General features: G+C 44.4%; 1 protein-coding gene across 2 annotated transcripts in view; it reads right to left on the bottom strand.

The window, feature by feature from the left end:
* ZNRF3 (zinc and ring finger 3) overlaps nt 1-10,002 on the bottom strand; it is a 95,501-nt gene extending 85,499 nt beyond the window's left edge. The window contains exon 1 of one of the 2 annotated variants that reach the window (XM_074887255.1): nt 9,782-10,002. The gene's annotated coding sequence lies outside the window, so the exon portion shown is untranslated. The remainder of the gene's footprint in view (nt 1-9,781) is intronic. The other variant, XM_074887257.1, reaches the window with a different exon arrangement.
* Nucleotides 10,003-20,723: the final 10,721 nt, after the last annotated feature.

Genomic DNA, 20,723 nt, shown 5'->3' with positions numbered 1-20,723 from the left:
AAGATCACACATTTGGAGTTCTTTGAAATTAACTACTCTGCAATGTCTTTTCCTCAGACAGTTTTGGGATGCAAAAGATAGTATCTTTTAAACAGGCAAAACCCTGCCAGCTAGCAGATTGGGGATACCTTGCCTCTGAGCAAAAAGATCTCCAGCCCTTGGCTCCTATTAAATACTGAACTCAGCATCTCCTGGCTCTGTTTCATGGGTTCATTTCTTGCTCCTAGCCTTGCTACAAACATCATTCAGGATATCTGCCAGCTTGGCATCCAGACCATAAAGAGTTCATCTCCCCTTTAGCCTCACAGCGTGCAAGACAGTATCAGCTCTAAAGGGCTTCTGAGAAAATACAAAATAGGTATGAGAAAGTATGCTGGACCCTTGTAAAATACAACACTGCAATGGGAACCAATACATTTCCCTGTTACAGCATACACACTCTTCAGAGACTGCCTTAGGAGAAATCCCAATCTGTCAAAGAAAAGGGCAGCAGCTGCTACGCTGCATATCCTAACCTCTGTCCTTATCTCCAAAGCCAGCAAGGACAGGTAAAACTTCAGTGCAGCAAGAACAGACAGCACTAGTGTGCCCAACTGGCGTGCTATATATGTAATATTGATGTTTTATCTATGAGACACAGGTATTATTATTACTGTTGTTGTTATTAAGGTAAAACCCACCGAGGCTCAATTGCGAGTGCCACCATTTAGCCAGGCCCAAACAAGAAGTCAATTGTTCAAGTGCAGTCTCTGCGGGGTGGGGTGGGGGAATAAAAAAAAAAAATTTGAAAAAAATAAAAATCACAGCCTTTAATAGCAGTTCTTCTCCATGAACCACAGTTTCGGAACTGATCCATCAGGGGATAAAAATGAACAGAACACCTTCTACAATTCCAAGTCAGTCCTCCAAATCCACTTTTCTTATCTGTCAAAGTAGACTGTTTAAGGCTGGAAACTTTCAGTTCTAAAGGTGAACTCAACGGAAAGCTTGGTTAGAGTCTCTTCTGCTTAGGGGGACAGGGGTGAATGGATGAAGAGAAAAATAGAAGAGAAGGATTTTTCCCCACCCACACTTGACACACTTTTTATTGTACTTTTTTTAAAGCAGGCAAGCATCAAAAGCCTCAAAGTAAGAAAACAGATCTTGGCACAAAGGAGGTTCTTTCCTGAATTAAAAGCAATTTTTCAAACACTACAATCAGAAGCATTTGAGAGTTGCTTACGAAGCACGTGCAATAAATTCACAGTAGGAGGCACGTACTTGCAACATGCATGCCTGTACAGCTAATTAAACAGTTGTACTCAGCAGACTCTAAAACATGCCCTCAGTTCTTTGTCAGGCCACTCACCTCCTCACCGATCCCTCAGTTTGCTTTACTACTGAAAATGATGCAAAATAATAAAACAGCTTAAGCTCAAGAAAACTAACAGAAAGCTTAAAGCTGGCCAGCAGCTTTAGAAAACAACTAAAACCCTTACATTAATGCACAGAGTAACATGGGTCTGGAGCCTAGAGTCTGCATATATTAAGCTACATATTTCAGGGTGTACTTGTGTCTGGAACATAACAGGCACCTAATCAACCTTTGTAAACCGGCTTTTCATCTTAAAGCCAAGTGCAACAACAAAAGTCTTTTAAAGCAGCATGAAAAGGAAATTAAAAAAAATGAATGAAAGCAATTCACCACTGTGAAGAGGACACCCTAAGCCACCAGAACCCTATTTTCCTGAGCACTACTACTCAATCCTAACATAAGCACAGCTCCACCAAGTGCAATAAAGTGTAATTTTTGGCAGTCTCTACTGGGTATCTGCAAGATCATACTCCCCTAGTCACCTCTGGTTCAAGCATCAAGCAGTCAAGAAAAATGCGGAAAAAATACTTCTTTTTTTTACGTGAATCTTCTGTTGCTGTTGTAACAATTTCAAAACATGTCTTTGTTTAAAAACAATCTCTTTTTCCTTTGCCAACCTCCTTTAATGTGAAGGGCTCTCCCTTCAAGCCAGGAAACATGAGAAATAAGGCCAAGCATTCAACTTGCATTCATTCTGTTTTCATATGTAGGCACCACAAGCTCTGGTCTGACCACATTTGAATACTGAAGTGCAGATGCCCAAAAGAAGAGATAGTATGTACAAGGTAATATTTAACACTTCCTAAACTGAACACTTCTAATGTACTAAGTGTATTAATGCAAATACATGTACCACTTCTATAACTGGGCAGAACACACAGCAGGTTACTGCCTCCAGATCTTACCTTTCCTTAACCAGTAAGATGCTGGCCTCTTGAAAGCATTCACACTATGAAAAACTATGTTTATGAAAGTTATTTTGGTCCAGAAGGGCCTCACTTTGAAATTCCAAAACAAGGACTAGAAGACTGCAATAAAAAAAAGGAGCATTTTTAAATACACGCTCCACCACAAGATGGTATAAACTGGAAGAAAATTACTATGTATGCTAATCAATGGTTTTATACAGCTACTCAAGACTTTCCTATAAGATCTGCTTGCAGCAGAGCTGCCTGCGTTTCTTTCCCACCAAGTTATGCCACACCAAATCATGACCTCCACATGCTTCACCTGGAGCCATTTCAGAAGCCCTTCACTAGGCAAAGCAATTAAAAGGAAGTTACCCCATCCCATAATCACATCCACCAGTGGAGTGCTCAGGGAGAGCAAGGGCCAGTTCTATCCATGGGGCACAGCTGGCCGCAAATGCTGGTAACACTATGAAGCAGGCTGTAATTATACCTAAACCATTATAGTCACATAGATCCAGTCTCAACATAAATATATATAAATGAAAAAAAAGTTCTCCAAATGGCTCCATGTTTAACAATTTTTGAGTGCCACTCCTCTCTGGGATTTTTTCCTAGTTCCACCTCCCAAACAAGCAATGGGAGCACATGGAAAAGGAAGTGGTCAGCATCCTGCCAGCAAGGGCAAGGTCTTCAACAGTACAGACCTCGGACATCTCTGTGGAGGTTTAACTAAACTTATGGACTACGCAGAAAAGTCACCTGAACTCCCACAAACTATTTTTTCCCCACGTGATTCCCCTCCTTTATTTGGAAGTGAACAGAAACTGCACTGGTCAGCCCGAGTACAAGACCCAGTACTGCAAGCTTTCTGCTTCTATTTACTTCCTTAACCTACTTTATTCTTATTCCTCTAAATAGGTCACATTAGTGTTTTTTGCTCTTTGTATTGTACCTTCTCCTCCATACTTAGATATCTTTTACCTCATTTTCTTACACTGTGCCTCCCACCTTCTCCTCGAGGGAGTGTCTCAGTCTTGGGTGCTGACAAGGCGCTGGTAGAAGGACTCTGGTATTGCTGCATCTCTGTGCCAATACCACAGACATTGGAGCTTCCCCCAAAACCAGTAACTCATCACAGAATTTGGTACCTTATCTTTTGAACAGCCCTCTCTCCCCTGTAGTAATGCCTAGAAATATTTATTTATTATTGCCTTAGACTCGTTTAGAAACAGTTTGCACAGGTGCCCTTAACTGTCCATTAATACATTATAATGTAATAGTCTAAAGCTTGAAAGTCCAAAGTTTTTAACTAGGTAAATATGATTTACTAGCCCTTAAAATTCCATTATAATTTTGGGTTTATATTAACTATTTTCATAAGGTGTTTCCTTTTCCAGAAGACATGAAAGATGACATGAAACTGTCCGACCGAAGGAGAGAGAAGGATGTTATCGCAGAAGGTTTAAGCAGCCAAGCGCCCCTTCTCACCACTATCTTTGACCCCGCCCTCTTAAATTCTCTCCGTGTTGCACCTTAACAGGACGGCACATGTACGCGATTCTCAAAGCAGAGCACTACAGCTGCAGGCAGACATCACACAACAGCCAGTAGCTACCACAGAAGGAGTTACCAAGTCCTTTCGCCACCATTCTAAGACACATCTTGGATACTGCAATGTCGAAGAATTAATAGAGAATAAGGATCTTTATTTACAATACTGCGTTCAGAAGCCAGCGAGAACAGGCAACTTCTTGCGAACTAAAGCAGCAATGGTGTGACGGGGTTGGAGCTCACGCTGTGAGGACAGTCCAGGATCAAGGCTAAACAGTAGAAGAGGATGAACGAGCTATGCAAAACACCTCGACCGGCTCTCTTCAGCTCTCCCACACCACAGTACGTGATGGACTAAAGCATGACTGAAACTTAAAGAAAAGGAGGGGAGGAACTGAGGGAGGGATGGAAACTGGGGAACAGCTAGATTAATTGAATCTGAGATCAAGCCCAGGACAGTACCTCTGCTGCAGGCAAGCTGCTTGTGCATGACACTCTATAAAGGCTGTCCAGGTCCAATAACTGTGCAAGTCTTCACCTCAACGACTTCTTATTTTAAATGTGAATTACGCTTCCTTTATCACCCTAGCCTTCTGTAAAGGACCCAGACCTGTAGTCACCTGTTGCACTCCCATGAAAAACACCCTCCTTTCACAGCACAAAAAACCCTCAACTGGCAGGGATAGAGCAGGGGACCCTGGCCCCGAAGGAAGTGGGGCAACTCGGGGCAATCTTCATTCTTCTCTCAGAAACTACTGAAAAACAAACACCAATCAAGCTCAGATCAGGCACAGCACACCACAGAAACTATAGGAGCCTGCTGTCCACAGGATTAAACCTGTGTTTTTCATCTTTTCTTTCCACCTATCAACTCTCTCCCATAACAGAAAGGATGGGCGAGCCCTGCCAGCTCTCAGAACAAATGGAAACCTCCAGGTTCAGGTTTCAAAACCTGCACCCATGCTTTAAAGAACTGAGATTTCAGAAAATGTACAACCAAAACTTGTACTTTGCTATTCAATGCATATATCAAGGCTGTGGTCTAGAAGAGTCTTGTTCCTACCAGTTGGATAGTCAAGTCTTAATACAATGATAACCAGAAAACAGAAGAAAAACTGAAGCTTAGATTAGACAAGGTTTCTGATCCACAAACCAGCAAAGCAACAAGTATAGAAATTACTCACTGCTCTGACTCATAACAGACACACACACCTGATGCTGTTACAGCCAAAAAGGAGTCATCAGTGACTTGTCATTAATTAAATTATTAAAAAACTTTAAACAGGAAATAAGCACTGTGAAAGCTCAGATTTTATTTTTTTTTTAAAGACAGCTGCAATTAAGTCTCTTAATTCAGCCTTGTTACCTATTTAACACAAGCTCCTTAACTTTCAGCAGGCCTCCGGAAAGGTGATGGGACTCATGGTTCTGCCTGACACAAGTTCAGATGACAGGCTCGAGCAGGACAGTGCTTAGATTCAACAGCTGAAGATGGACGTCTCAGAGATGACTATCCTCACATGCCTCGGAACACTTGCCCATTGTGAGCATCTGTTTGTAACATCAAAGACTGACGATCAGAAAGGACAACACTTATAACCTAGTCCCACTTCTCACACAAGACACAACAGATACGTTCCAGGTCTCCTGTCTTTGCACCAAAACAGAGGAACACAGTAAATGGTGAACAGCCCCTCTCATCCCATTCTCAGCATCCACGGGGTGTCAGCTCTTTGTTCTCCATCAGAATGAAAGTGCCACGTTCCAATGACAGCTCAGCTCCAAGATACTTCACTCCAAGGACACAATGACAAAACAAACCCAAAGCCCCACAGACTGGTACTGGGAACTCAGTTTTACCAGAGAAATGTATTATTCCTGATGTGCTCAGGATCATTACTGTAAGCCACAGCTTTACAGTTAAGGTGTGGAAATTAACACAAACCCAATCACTGGTGTCTTCCTATTCTAAGAGGATAACTAGCAAAGAAAACTTTCAACAAGACAGTGACTCAAAGCCACAAATAATTCCACTTCCTCAATTTGAATGGCCTTCGGGCACTCAACTCAAACAAGAAAAAACTTAACCTGCCTGTTCCCAAAACAACAACAAAAACCTGAAAATACACGTTTTTGTTTTCCATTCTCAAAGGACACTAACATTCCCTTGACTCAGCCTCCTCTGATCGCTGCCAGACATCTATCTGCACAGTTATTTCAAGTCACTGCTTTCAACGCTGTTAAAAACTCCGCCAGTGCTTCAGAGTGCGAAGCCTACTTGACAAATTTACAGTCTTCAGCTACTTTTGCATTTTGAGAAAACAGAGGAAAGGTTCAAAGCTATTTAAGTAAATAAGGAGTGGGAGGGAGACAGAAGGAAGGAACACACGGGCACATGGCCTCAAACTCCAGTTTGAAACCTCCCCATCTTCTGCAAGCGAAAGAAGATGGGCAAGTGGGGGAAGTGTCCCACTTTTGTTTTCTTCCTAGAGCTTAAGGCACTGAGTTATGCTTGTTCTCCCCAAACTGTTACCTTTTGAGCACAAAAAATATATGCAACTGGAGATTATTATGTAATCTATGCATTGCTTCAGTTCAACGGCTACATAAAGTTCATTATTTCCCTGCTGAGGCTTCCAAGCAGAAACAAACCAACCAAAGCCTAAACTTTCATCACCCAAGAAAAAAACAGGTATACTATTCCTAAATCTCTCCTCCATGCTGATTCTCTTCAAAATTGTATATATTGGTAACCCACCTATATTACTGTATTCAGCAGTGTATCTAAGGCAGGAGTAGCAAAAAGAAAGATGAAGAGAGAGAATTGACAACGATGAACGTGTATCAGTTAAAAGTTTTTGACAAGTCAGAGTTTAATGCAATCTAAAACAAACGTTAAAATAGATTCTCTTTTCCCAGCACCTCACCTGAGCAGCACCATCCCCACCACAAATTTATAGGAAACACAGCATTTGATGCTCCACACCTTACTATCAAGCAGAATAAGCAATTTAAACAGAATCTTGCCAATTGCAAGTAGAACTAAGACACCTAATCCCACTAGGAGCAAAAAAGCCACTGCCAGTCCAACCGATGATGCTTATTGTCCTGGCACTGTGACTCTGTGGCCGCGTAGTATCTAGTTTGACACAGAACTGTATCTGTGCTCTTGGCCTGAATGCTACAAGTCTGAACCATAAGTAATTCACCGGTCATAGTTTCTTTTAAAGCAAAATATCATTTTAGAGGTTTCAACAAGATCTTGTTTTCACACTCTCTAATCAGATGTTTTCAAATTCCGAACTCATACTAATGGTGAGAATATTCCAAGAAACACGTAATATTCCAGTATGCCAGATACCACCGAGATGGTTAGACCTTCGAGCAGTTTAAGGACCAGCTGACACAGCAACCTAAGGATGAATTTGCTGAATACAAACTGTGGCCACATGAAAGAAGACATATGAACATTTCATCTCTCTGAAGAGTTATTCTGGTAGACACTTGACCCTAATAAGACTTGTTCACAATAACATGAGAAACAATATAATAGCATACCACTACTGGATAGGAATCTGACCAATAACCAGTTTGGGAGCGAATGTATGACCTATCAAAAGCTGAAAGTGCATTGTTTCTTAAGTTTTGGGGTTTTTTGTTCAGACTTTCAAGACCAATGAGTAACTGATGCTATTAACGTAAACAAAAGTAAGCCTTTGTGTAGTCCCAAAACCACAATTCCTTTGATCCATTCTTTAATGTGTGCCTGATTTTCAAGAATTTCTAATATTTCATTTTAAAGAAAAATGTATCTTAATCTTGAAAGAGCTGTGTGCACTGACAAGGTGGCTGAGGCCGAGAAGAGCTTGTTTCGCTGATGTACCACTAGCTACTGCTGAACAGGTTCTTAGCGGCATTAGCTTCACAATCCCTTTCTAAACCCCACAGCAAGCTTTAAATGATCCAGAACAGCAGATTCATATAGTTCCATAAATACACAGCCTAGCTGAAAAAGGGAGGTGAGACAATGTTGTGAAAAATCTTTATATATTTTGGCTCTGAAAAACTCAATTTCAGGAGATGAAGGAAGCAGGACACTGACAAGAGATGCTGTATGTAATCTAAAATCTCAACAGTGAAAATGTGACTGACAGCATTCAGTCTAGCTGCTCTGGAACGATGTCTGCCATATTCTCTTCTTCTTCGGAAAAAAAAAAAGGCAGCACACACAGTGGCTCAGAAAAAAAAAAAAAAACCAGCCTGTTCATGATGTATGTTATCTAGTATATGTAGAGATGAATAAGCAAAACAGCTTTTGAGTGATAAATGTCACATAATTTGTCTTCCATTGCAGTCTCTCCCATATGGGGCGCTGTCTGTCCAGGCATTAAGAGGAAGCAGATAGTTGATGTTACACATAATAAGGCCTACAAAAGTCTATTTAATACCTTTGCTTCAAGTTATGCAAATCTGAGCCTTGACACAACAGGATGTTCTTTCTCCACTTTCACTTAAAACTCAAGGAAAGTATGACCTCAGTAAAAGTATGGCCCCTATTCTGTTCTTATCACTAACACCTGACACAAAAAAGAAACTTTAGAGTCTCTTGCTATCCCCAAAGATGCAGTGTTAAGTCTTACAGGTACTGTTTGATAATGCACCAGAAGGTTAGAAAACATCAATGCCCATTTCAGCCCCTACTAGCACCAACTTTTTTTAAAATGTCAGAAATATAATTGGTCCCTCCCTCTCTCCTCTGAAAGAATAAAGAAAAACCCTTATATCAAGCAGCTTCTCCTCACAACTCTTCTGCCTGCAAGAGAGCTTTTGTAAGAAATCCTCACAGCTGAAACTGTTTTGAAATCACAAGCAGTCAAAAGCAGCATTCCCTGTTTTATAAGAAAAAGGTTATTTTGATAGTAATGTATTTCTGCTTGTAGAGCTTCACCAGTTGTTTTTAGAGCTTACTCACCATCAGCAAGCTTTTTTAAACTTTTATATAGGTATTTCTGTGTGTATGTATGTGTACATATATGGGACTCAAGCAAACAAACTCCAGCTGTTAACGTGATACAAGGATGGCTATTGGCAATCGCTTAACAGTCAAACTTATTAAAACAGCGTTTAAGTCATTTTTCTTTACTTAGCCAAAGGGGAAAAAAAAAATAAAGTCAATAATTACGAGCGACTTCAAAGGAATTAGATAAGCACTTCAGGAGTTTCAAACAGAGCGAAGAATAGCTGCGTTCAGATAAATTCAGAAACTGTGTCTCTGGCGAGCAAGTCAAGAGCAGCTTTATAAGGAATTTTACGTTGCGAAAGAACCACTCGAAACCAGCTCCCCGCGCAGGGGCAGCAGGTACGCGCAGCGCGGCAGCGCACGTAGGACCAGGCGTCCCAGCGGGCGGAGGGCGCGGAGCGCGGCGACTGCCCGCGGGGGATTTTCACAGGGGGCTCCCCCACGGGCGCGCAGCGCTGCCGCAAGAGCCCGGGGAGCCCCAAGACCGACACGGCAGCGCGGCTCCGCGCAACCTCCGCCCGCGGCACAGCGAGGGGCCGCGCCCGCGCAGCCCCGTCCCCGCGCAGCGCGCGGCCGGCAGGGTCAGGGTCCCCGTCCCCACCGCGCAGGCCCCGCGGCCGGCGGAGGTGCGAGGGCGCCCGCCGGAGGGCGACCCGCGGCCCCGCGCCCCCGGCTGTCAAACCCGGCAAGCGCAGCGCGGCGCCGCCCGCGCGGCTTCCGCGCCGGCCCGTCCCGGCAAGGTGAGGAGGCCGCGGCCCCGGGGCTCGGCCGCCCCGCGGCCCTTTGTGCGCGGGCGCGCATGTCACCGCGGCCGCGGCGCCCCCAGGCCGCACGGCGCACGTGGGGGCGGCGGGCCCGCCGCGCGCTTTGTGCCGCCAGGTGCCGGGCGGCCCCGGGCCCGCGGAGCCATCTTGGGGCCGGCGGCGCCCCCCCGGCCGCGCTCACCTGCACGATCTCGCCCTCGGCGCTCAGCGTGGCCCCCGCGCGGGAGAAGCGGCCCTGCAGCCCCGTGGTGTAGGTGGTGTAGTCGCCGCTGGGGCTGGACTCGAACAGCACCACCTCCACGAACGCCGTCTCCTTGCCCAGCGCCGCGCCCGGCGCCGCGGCCAGCAGCAGCCCCAGCAGCAGCGGCGGCGGCACGGCCGGCCCCGCGCCGGCCCCGCAGCCCCTCATCGCTCGGCGGCGGGGCGGAGGGGGGGGGGGGCGGCGAGCGGCGCCCCGCCGCCGCCGCCGCGCATCGCTCCCGAGCGGCTCCAGCTCCGGGGCCGGGCTCCCGGGCAGGTCAGCGCCCCATGGCAGCCGCGCTGCCGCCGCGCCGAGCCCCGCTGCTGGCCGGCCCCGCGCCCGCCGTCCCTCGCCCCGGCTGCTCTCCGCCCTGCCGAGCCGCTTCCCTTTCATCTGCTCCACGTGACGGGCACCGCGGGGTTATCCCCGCCCCCGCGCGGCGCTGACCCGCTCCGGCCCTCCCTCGGCGCGCACACGGCCCCGCCGCCACGGAGCCCCGGGGGAGGCCCCGCCGGGGCTCGGCCCGGACCGGCAGCGGCGGCCCTTCCCGCCGGCGACCGGGCCCGCGGGGCGGCGGGGGGGGGGCTGGGGCAAAGCCGGCCGGGGCCGCCTCCCGGCGCTGCCGCGGGTGGCGGCCGCCCCTCGCCGGGCAGCGGCCGGGCGCGGAGCCCCGGTGGCGGCGGCGCGGCGGCTGCGGCCCACGCCGGGGGGACGCGCCCCGAGCGGGCGGGGGCTGCGGCCCCGTAACCGACCGCGCCAAAACCACCGGCTGCCTCCGGGGGACGCCGCTCGGCTGCGGCCTGTGCGGCCCGGGAGCGCCGTTCCCGGCCGACCGCCGGCGTCCCGCGGGCTCCTCACCCGCGCCTCTTGGAGGAGCCAGCCCGGGCCCCGGCCGCTCTGTTATAGCGCCAGTCTACGGAACCGCCGCGGATCATGTGGGAAAGGTGCGCGGGTAATGAATTTTATTTCGCTCTCGCACTGCAAGAAGTGCTGGATGGCAGCCAGCGATACAGTTTTCCTTTAAAATATGTACAACTAAGTGGTGGAACTCATTTACACAAGATGTTACAGACCCTAAAAGTAGAAATCGGTTACAAGGGGGATTAGACAAACCGCTGCGGGATCCCTTGTTGGTGATGAAGCAAACTCCAGCTCTGGGGCGAGTCCCTGACCCGCTGGCAGAGGAATAATGCCACAGTCTACAAATCGCCAGCTCTTTTCCTAAATAGACTTTGTTACAACCGAAGACAAGACAGTGGCATCCTTAGCCTGACACAGCAACGTTAGCTTAACAAATCATTGAAGACGTCTTCAGTGAAGATGCATCAAGGATGGATCACAGGATCGTACGCTCTGGGCTTCTACCACAAGCCACGAAATAGCCCCACAAGCCCAAGACCTCAGTACGACAGACCAAAGGCTGCCAACTACAGCGTGTACAGAAAGAGCTGAAGGGGCATCACCGTGGTGCTCTAGCCTGGTAACAACAGAGGATACACTATGCCAACATAGACCTTGTAGGTTTCGGTAGGATTTCAGAAATGCACAGCATCTGGTGTACTAAATAGAAGCATTTTAATCCCTTAGTGCAAACTACCTCTACTTGATTTTCCTTCACCTGTGAGGCAGATGGCTGATGCTTAGACAACACAGGGCTTCCTACATCACAATCAATGTAGGAACCAGTTAAACATGAGAACTCCAGATTTTCTCCCTGCCAAGTCAGCTAAATAATTCCACAATCTGTAGCAAAAGCAGAGATGTATGCAGGGGTTGCTGTTACGATGATAAGAGGGTCGTTGTTAACCTGGACTGTGCATGTGTTGTGAGGAGAAAGTCTCTTGACATTCAGCTAATTCTCTCTTCACTAACTTCAGTGGTTTAGGCAAATGATACCCAGACTTTTTAACCCCCTGACTTCTCATCCCAGCGCCAGAAGAGGCAACAGCAAGTCATTTCCAGTCCTTGGCAGGTTTTTCTGCCCTACATGTCAGATTCAGACTGTCTTTCTTCACAAAGTATTTTTCTTCCTGCAAAGGTCTTTATGCCACTGTAACCAAAGTTTTTTCGATGGTCTCTTAGTAAATAGCTTATGTCATAAGTTGCTACAGGTCGAGGCCTCCCCACTGTCCTGTGCTCAGTGGGTATATCATCACGTTATTGGCAGCAAGAAGAGTTGGAATTTCAGTGTCAGAGGACAGTGGGGTGTGGGCAGGTCGTCACAGGAAAGGTAATGAGTGGCCGGTGCCCCTTGCAGGCTGTCTTCCAGCAGGACACTTGCACAGCTTGGAGGAACAGCTCAGCATCGTGGGATTTGTGCTCCTCTGTCCCAGGCACAGTCGGAGCCTGAGGACAGCCATAGCACTGGACGTGCCAGGTGATGAGTTCTTTCCTGAGTATGACTTTCCATGTTTGGCAGAAGTTTGCCTGGTTTGGGAGAAGTATTTATTTTAAACAGCTCTTCCCTTACCACTTGTTTATTTCTCCATAATCATGCCAATGTAACTTTTGTGGCAAACTAGATCAGGGAAGAGACCAGGGATAGAGGCAGCCTGGGGCGGAGGGCAGGGATGGAGTGGAGAAGGTTCTTTTTAAACAGAATCAGCAAGCTAAAACAGTATTGGGAAGAGTAGCTTTAGGAGTGGAGATGGGAAGTGGAAATCTAGGAGTTCTGAGAGACCACAAGAGCTCAGTGTGTGTGGAACAGTTAGTCCTACAAAAACCAGGAAGACCCTGAGATTCCTGATTCTTAGCTGTGAAACTGAAAAGTCAAGAATGCCATGTTCTTCCCTGCTCATCAACAAAGTGGATGTCAATTTACTTCAGCAGTGTAGGGGCTCAGAAGTTGGGCAACTGTCTTAAGATTCATTGCATCAAACTTAAATGCCCCTCACAAGGCATACATATTTAATTTTTCCTCTTTGTTTTCTATTTAATCTTTTAAAATTAAATAAACATCATACCTTGAGATATTACTAGATTTCAAATTTAAATATAAAGAAAATAGGAATTATCCAGATTAGACAATTCAACAGTAATCTTGTCCCCTGTCCACAGGTACTGTGAAATTCTTCTGTTACATGGGTACATTTTTCCCACAGGGTCTTGCTTCACAGGAGAATCCCACTGTAGATAAAAATCAATGAAGTACAGTGAAAAAGTGTTACAGATAAGGCCCCTGCTTCTGTTGTTACTGAAATGGAATCTCCAGTACCTTTTGGATATTCCCTAGCAAATGGCCTAGAATTAGGGCCTCTCCAGGTCAGGTTGAGAGTTAGGAATGCAGAAATGGCAGGCCAAATAAATCTGGAAACCAGTGAAAAATATGGGAATGGGGGTCTATATAACAAGTGGGCAGCATCCTACCACTAAAATAAAAGTTGCTGAAGATCTGATCCACGTCACTGAACTATCATTGGACTACAGACACAGCAAAATTGCCTTTGCAGTAGCCTCACAGTTGAATACTGAGGAGTGACATAAGGCACTGGGTCTCAGGGCACCAAGTTCCCTCTGCTTGGGCAGAAGTCCAAGCAGGAGGTTGCAGGAAGAGAATGGACTGACTATCATTAAAGCAATCAAATACTTCTAATTGGCTTCCTTCCCAGCTGGCAGCATACAGTTCACAATTCAGTTATGCCATAGTACTTCAGATATGTTTTCTTTTTTTTTTCCCCCTCCTTAACAAACTGAGGCCCAGGGTCTGAAATGCAGAAGTCTCAAGCATTTATAACTACAGCTGAGGACAATAAGAGCTGTGATTTGAACATAATGAAATTATGTATAATGCCAAATGGTCTGAGAAGGCATGCCCTAGGCACTCGGTCTCTTCTCTCAAGTAACAAGCGATAGGACAAGAAGAAACGGCCTCAAGTTGCACCAGGGCAGGTTTAGATCGGATCTTAGGAAAAATTTCTTCACCAAAAGGGTTGTCAAGCCCTGGAACAGGCTGCCGCGGGAAGTGGTTGAGTCACCATCCCTGGTGGTATTTAAAAAACGAGTAGATGTGTCACTTAAGGACATGGTTTAGTGGTGGACTTGGCAGTGCTGGGTTAATGGATGATCTTAAAGGTCTTTTCCAACCTAAACGATTCAGTGATTCTACCTCAAAAGAGGGCAACCAACACTAGAGGATGCTTTTGACACAAAACTTCCTACATCTCATTTCCCTTGCAAAGAAATGGATATTATAGAGCCCTCCTCCCCGACACTGCTCTCGAGAGGAAACAGTGCTAGTGAAGTACCCACATACTATCATGATGAATGTTACAGAAAAAGCCCAAACCAAAATTAGTTATTTTGTGCTGAGAGCAGAGCTGGACTATTGCGCAGGAAGTACAGGTCTGCACATCAGGCCAGAAGAAAATTACATTGAGTAGCCATTCGCAACATGTCCATCAGCCATTCTCACTATTAAATGGGGCAGGAACTCGGCCTCCCTGGTCCTCCTATCCCTGTACCTGAAAATACATTTGGCTGAAGACACCTGAAAGCTGCTTTCTCTCACATCTGTGCAGTCAAGCACAAATACAGCACACTGGAGAATCCCTTCTAGAGCCTCTTTGAGCTTCATTTCATAATGAAATTAAACATATGCTATCTGCCTGTCAGCCTTGTCACTCTTCTGAACCTATCAGCTAATTTTAACCAAGCTTAAGGGCAGAACAGAGGTCTTAAGATAGCATGTTCTTGCAAATTTTGTGAAAATCAGAGGCTCTGGGTACTTGCAGCAGTATTCAAAAAGGACATGGGGCAAGCTAGGGCAGCAGGAAAACATCTAAGAAACTGAACTTTTCCAACTCTGCTGTCCAGAGAACAGTCTGTTGTTGATTTAACATTTTTAAAATAAAACAATCCATTCTAATTGTATCCCATTTAATTACCGTGAAGTTTTTGTAACTACATTTGCATTTTAAGGGGATGCTGCTAGGAAAGGACAAGATGTAAATGTATGTGCATGTAAATGTTTGGTACAGAATAGTGTCCTTCAGTGGGTGGGGGGGCAGAGGTTGGTGGAGTTCAGCTGTTACACATTCTGCAAGGCAGTAGCCAGAAAAAACGCGTGTGCACAGCAGCAGATTAGTCACAGCATATGTTGTCTTTTGCTTGATGAGGATGCTTAAAGAATGCGAAAGGAAGGAAGAAGAACTCAGGTTATTGAAGGGAGGTGATAAGGGCGAGGGGCCCAGAGATACTAAGAACACATATCTTGGAAACAAAGCGTTTTTAGCTCTGCTGCTTTGGCACTAACTTGTTTGTCCTCCATTACTGAGGAACCCTCCCCAAAATCTAGTATCAGTTATTAGTATAGCAAGACCAGATGACATTTTCGATTAAGTGTTTTCTTAAGACACATTACCAAAACCCAGCCTCCTGACAATCTACAATGCTGTTAGTTTCTGATGATCCAGTTTGTGATAAGTACAGCAGTATCAGAACTCAAAAGACTTATTGAACTATCAACCAGTAATAATGTGATTTTTTAAAATAAAATTTTTTCCCCCCTCATATTGTCTTAGATTCTAGCATAACAAAGGAAAATATGACCCTTTTTCAAAGAAATAAGGAAACTAACCAATTAAAAGTATTTCAGTCACTGTGAATTTTGAATTTCCATTTGACTGAGACAGTCTCCAGTACCAGGCAGGCTTTGTCTGGAGCATAGTTCCTCTCTCATCCACTTTGTAAAGAAAAAATAAAGTCTCTTAAAAGGGGCTGCTCAGATACGTTAAGTAGTAAGAAAAGGTGGTTCTTACTCCTGAGATTTGTCATAAAAAGTGATCCAGTAACACTAGATAACCCAGCGTGGCTACATTTCAATGGGAAACCCATTTAGAAGGGTGGGTGCAACCTGTCGCTGCAGAGTGCAGTGACCAACTCCCCCCACCGGTGAGCAACGACCTTTTCACACTCAGGCTGTGAGGATTTGCAGGTAGTACTGTACTCACAGAGAGAGTACTGAGATTGTTCCTCCCTTTAACTACCAGGTATTCAAGGTAAGTTTCACAAGCTGCCACTTAAAAAAACCCAAAACACATCAAACAAAACCCCCAAAACTAAAAAACAAAACCACAAAAAGCCCCAGCAAACCACCACTGCTGTCTCCAATTGATAAAAGTCTTCTGAACATACAGCGGCAAATGGGAACTGTGGCTGAGAATAAGCTCTATGTGAAAAAAATGGATTCTAATTCAGTAGAACAACCTGGCCCTCATTTCCTTCTTTTCTTGGCAATGACAAAGGGGGAGGGAGATCTTCCCTTTGCTCTTTACACTTCCCACAGAGTTTGAGGGCTTCCTCTAAGGGAGGTGTGCTGCTTGTGTTCACACAGTCCCCACCTCACAATGCAGTTGTGAGTACTGGGAGAAAGCGTGTGAGAAGGAGGCTTAGGCCTGTAAGAACTTGGGTCAACAAACCCAGATTTCGGTTATGGACACACACTTTCAATCCTGTTCCTAAAGCGATCAAATTCTCCCTTAAAAGAGATCACCTTCACTACTGTGATTGCTGAGGAACTTTACTGTGCTGACAGGTAGAAACAGTCGTGTAGGTGCCAGCTTGCACCTGTGAGTAACCCATGTAATGCATTCGTTTTACACGAACAAAGTCTGTTAAAGAATCATCTTCCTCCCCCAGTTAGGAACAATAATCTCTTACTTCTGCACTAGACTTCAAATACTAATTCTGAAACACATTTAATTGGAAAAATCAGACTGCAGGCAGGTGTGCTAATTCCTAATTTACTGCTTCAGAGCACCTGGGGAGGGATTGAGAAAGTGGGCACATGAGGAAGTTACCATGAAATATCTCTGGGGATGAGATAACTTCACATTAACTAGAGGATGGAAACATACACACAGTTACCTCAAACACTTCTAGGTTATAAATTCACATGCCAGCTTGATCATAGTGATTCATTTGTTCACCCATGCTTAAGACACCGTCTTTCCTTTCAAACTCCAAGTCCAGATGAGACACAGGAGAAACTCAGAAAAACATCACTGACTAATCAAGAAGAAACATGTCAATACACATGGATTAAAATGGAAGAATTATGATAAACCATTACATTTTAAACACCACCAAAATAAGAAAGTCTAGATAATACCAGTGGATTTGTTGGTAACTCCTGTTTAAAAATTAGTCAAAGTATTCTAAGTATTCTTTATAATGGTTTATGAGTGTTATAAGTGTTTGTTGTAACTGAGACCAGCAATTTCCCTTTGAAGCCAATTTGTACCAAGATATAGTTCTACTTACATCTGTTCCACCTAAAGGAACTGCCTTTTGCTTCAAATCAAACTGGCAAACAGCAGTGAAGGGAAAAGGGTTCCATTGTATAATTGTAAACTACTTGGCTCAACATCTTCCTCCTACATTACAGATATTTATTTAGTGTTTACCTTGGAATTCTAGGCTGTTATGACAGTCAAGTTTAAGAAGCAGGTGGTGTGTCAGAGGTCCCCTTGTGCAAACTAAAGAACATCACAGAGGGATTAAGGACATACCTTCACTGCACAGTGTGGTGCAGTGCGGTGACATCTACACTAGTTTTAGATGGGTATCAGAAGCAACCTCATACCAGAGAGTTCTGCACAATGAGAATGAGGTTTTGATGAACAGCATTTCTTAAGTCAAAGTTGAGATCCTTCTTTTCACAGCAGACTGTATGTGAGAAGCGTCCACAGGAAGGATAAGGAGAGCTGTTTGTTTCATTCACCCTCTCACATCTGTCTTTCCAGATGATTTCAGCAAGTGATAACTTTGACTACTGTCCACGTTCCCTACATGTTTTCACATAGTGCTCTGCAGAGGCCAATATTACTACAGTTTATTTCGTAAGAAAATGAAATTGCTGTACCTCTTAATAAGCAATAGAAACAAGAGCTGTCTGTTTTCCAGGCCATGTACGTGCCTGCCTTTTTTCATCACCACATAAAATTGTTACTCTGCACCTCTGGAGACATGATTGCACAGCACAAACAAAGGCCTAGGACTGACTGAAAGCTTTACTCAGGCGTATGTGACTGCTTGATGAGTTCCCATTCCTGAAGCAGAATCAGCAGTTTCATCTTTTGATGGGTGGAGATGTATCTCCAGCGCTCAGTAGGTCATTCCTGATGCGCTCCAGGAAGAGATGTCGGGATGCACTGAGGCATAGCGACCAGCAGGTGACCTCCCAGACTCAAAAAGCCAGGCCAGTTCCTTTACCCTTTGGCAAAAGACACCAAGTATGTGTAAGACATACCAAAATATCTCCAGAAACATCAGTTTGAATTAAAGATTTCTCTCGTTCCCTTTCATTTTCATGCAGTCGAACTTTACTATTGCAATTTGGAACACAAAGTCAAGTGTAATGGACAAAATGTTTTATGCTTTCATTGTTATCATCAGTTATTCTAAATTAAAGGAACAAACCATTGTAAATTTTCAGCTCAATTAAAGACCAAAAAAGAAAAATCAGTGGAGGTTTATGTTAAGAAAAAGTGCCATGCAGCTGTGGCTTTGCCTCTTGCTATTTAAAGTTTGGAAACACAGTTTATCCAAGTAAACCAGTGTTGAAGCAATCCAAATTAACCAACAGACTAGCCATGACAACTTTAATTATAAAAATTATTTGTGAACAAAATTCCCTGTTAACGTTTGAAAAGTTAAGGTTTCCAATGTCTTAAACAACATGTAGTCTTTTAAATCTGTATGAAGGGGAAACGTTCTGATTTGGGAACCCTTCACTCTCTCTGTACTTGTAATTGTCTACTGAAAGGAAAAGATAATAATGAATCAGGCCTGTAAAACTGAAATATGTTAAATTGCACTAAAAGTACCCTTATTTAGATAACTGCATTTTTGCAAACTATTGTGCTATATACAAGTTTACATGAGAGTTGCAACACAACACTGACATACACGATGCATTCCTTCAGGCTCCTCACCAAGCATGCAGGCACAGCAGATCATGTTAACAAAGGAAGAAAAAAGAATAATAAGAAATAAGCTTAGGAAATTGTTGCTATATGCTGTTTGATCACCTAAAATCTCTGCAAGGACAGATGGGAACAGGATGAATTTGGGAAAAATTTGGCACCATATTTTTCAAGATTCTCAATATTCATTCATTCTGCGAGAAGTATCCTCAAATGCATCCATACAAATGACTTTCACTGTGCTCTTGCCCCCCGAGATTGCTCTGCATCATCTACTCACTTCCAGTTACAACCCCACTAAATCCTAGATTTCTGTTAATTTTATGTGTTCATTATGCCAGAGCTTAGCAGTTTCTTCTCTCATAATACTGAAGAAGCATCCAATGTAAATAATATACCCTGCATATTTCTGGAAATCAAATTCACATACAACCTAAGCAGTGACACTTCTGAGTTTAATTCAACATTGTTATTAGTGTTTCTGGAGTAAATATATGGCACAAGTTGCTGTTCATACAGCATACTTCATGCTTCAAGCAATACACTATTTAAAGTGAAAAATATGTAAACAACACAGAATAAATTTGAAGCATGTGATTAAAGTGTATAATGTATCAGCTGCTAATACTAGTAATGGATAAGCCCTACAATATGAAGGACTCCTACGATTAAAGCCACTTCTGACTACCAAAAGCAAAAACATTCTTAAAATGTGACTGGCTAACATGAAGGAATTACTACATTAACAATTGATTCATTCATGCACAGGTGAGTTAAGCAACTCTTTGTTTTATTTCATCTTAGGTTATCTATTATATGAAAGACTTACCTAAGTTACAAGATCTGACTGGCACTTTTAATTAATCACCTTAAAGCAGTGTAGTTTCCACACTGAAGTATTAGCATGTGATCTATTTAACTGGTATATAAAGGGCTTCAGCTGTCCCTAATCATTACATACGAGTTATCATTAAAGTCAAGTGCTAACAGAGCAAATAAATGAGGCTATCAGAAAGGAGGCATAAGAGACTTGTCCCTCTGCGAACACCAGCTGTTACACTGCACCCTTAGAGTATTCAGCAAATCACAAATCTATGAGGCAGGAGACAGACACTTCTGACAATACCCCTGAAAATTTGGTCATGCTAAACCTATGCTGAGACAGAACTGATTCCTAACTTGACATTTCCTGATAACTTTCTTCTGCCTCTTTTCATACAGGGTCTCTTATGACAGCTGGAGGCAGGATTCTGTGTACAAAAGGCAGAACTAGGTGAAGGCATGTAAATGGAAGAATATAAGGCAATAATTTCAAAATTATAAAAGAAGAAAGTTGCCAGGACTCTGAGGGGCTTTGAACTTCTAAAGGCATTTCAAAGCCTAGGGAATGACTAAGAAATAAGAGAAGGCATTTCCTTTCAAAAGCTGGCACTGTTCCAAAGAAGAGCTCGCTTCTGCCAGTAGGAAGTAGTTATCAAGTTTTCCGAAACACGGTTATTTACCTCCCAGAGTACTTTCCAAGAAGTTCCAGTTTTGAACCAGGATGTGCAAACAGAAAAACTTACTGGAACAGGAGCTTTTAGGCATGTGAGATTTCAACAGTTGGCTGTTTTCCTCAAAGAGCTTGCTCAACATGTTAAATAGAATCACAGAATCCCAGACTGGTTTGGGTCAGAAGGGACCTTAAAGCCCATCCAGTGCCACCCCCCTGCCCCAGGCAGGGACACCTTCCACTAGCCCAGGTTGCCCAAAGCCCTGGCCAACCTGGCCTTGAACTCTTCCAGGGAGGGGGCAGCCACAGCTTCTCGGGGCAACCTGTGCCAGGGCCTCACCACCATCACAGGGAAGAATTTCTTCCTTAGATCTCATCTAAATCTCTCCTCTGTCAGTTTAGACCTGTCACCCCTCATCCTATCCCTACACCTCCTGATCAAGAGTCCTTCCCCCCTTTCCTGTAG

Source organism: Strix uralensis, chromosome 17 (assembly GCF_047716275.1).
Source record: "Strix uralensis isolate ZFMK-TIS-50842 chromosome 17, bStrUra1, whole genome shotgun sequence".
Taxonomy (NCBI): domain Eukaryota; kingdom Metazoa; phylum Chordata; class Aves; order Strigiformes; family Strigidae; genus Strix; species Strix uralensis.
The sequence above is the reverse complement of the archived record's forward strand: the minus strand, read 5'-3'. Positions and strand labels throughout refer to the sequence as shown.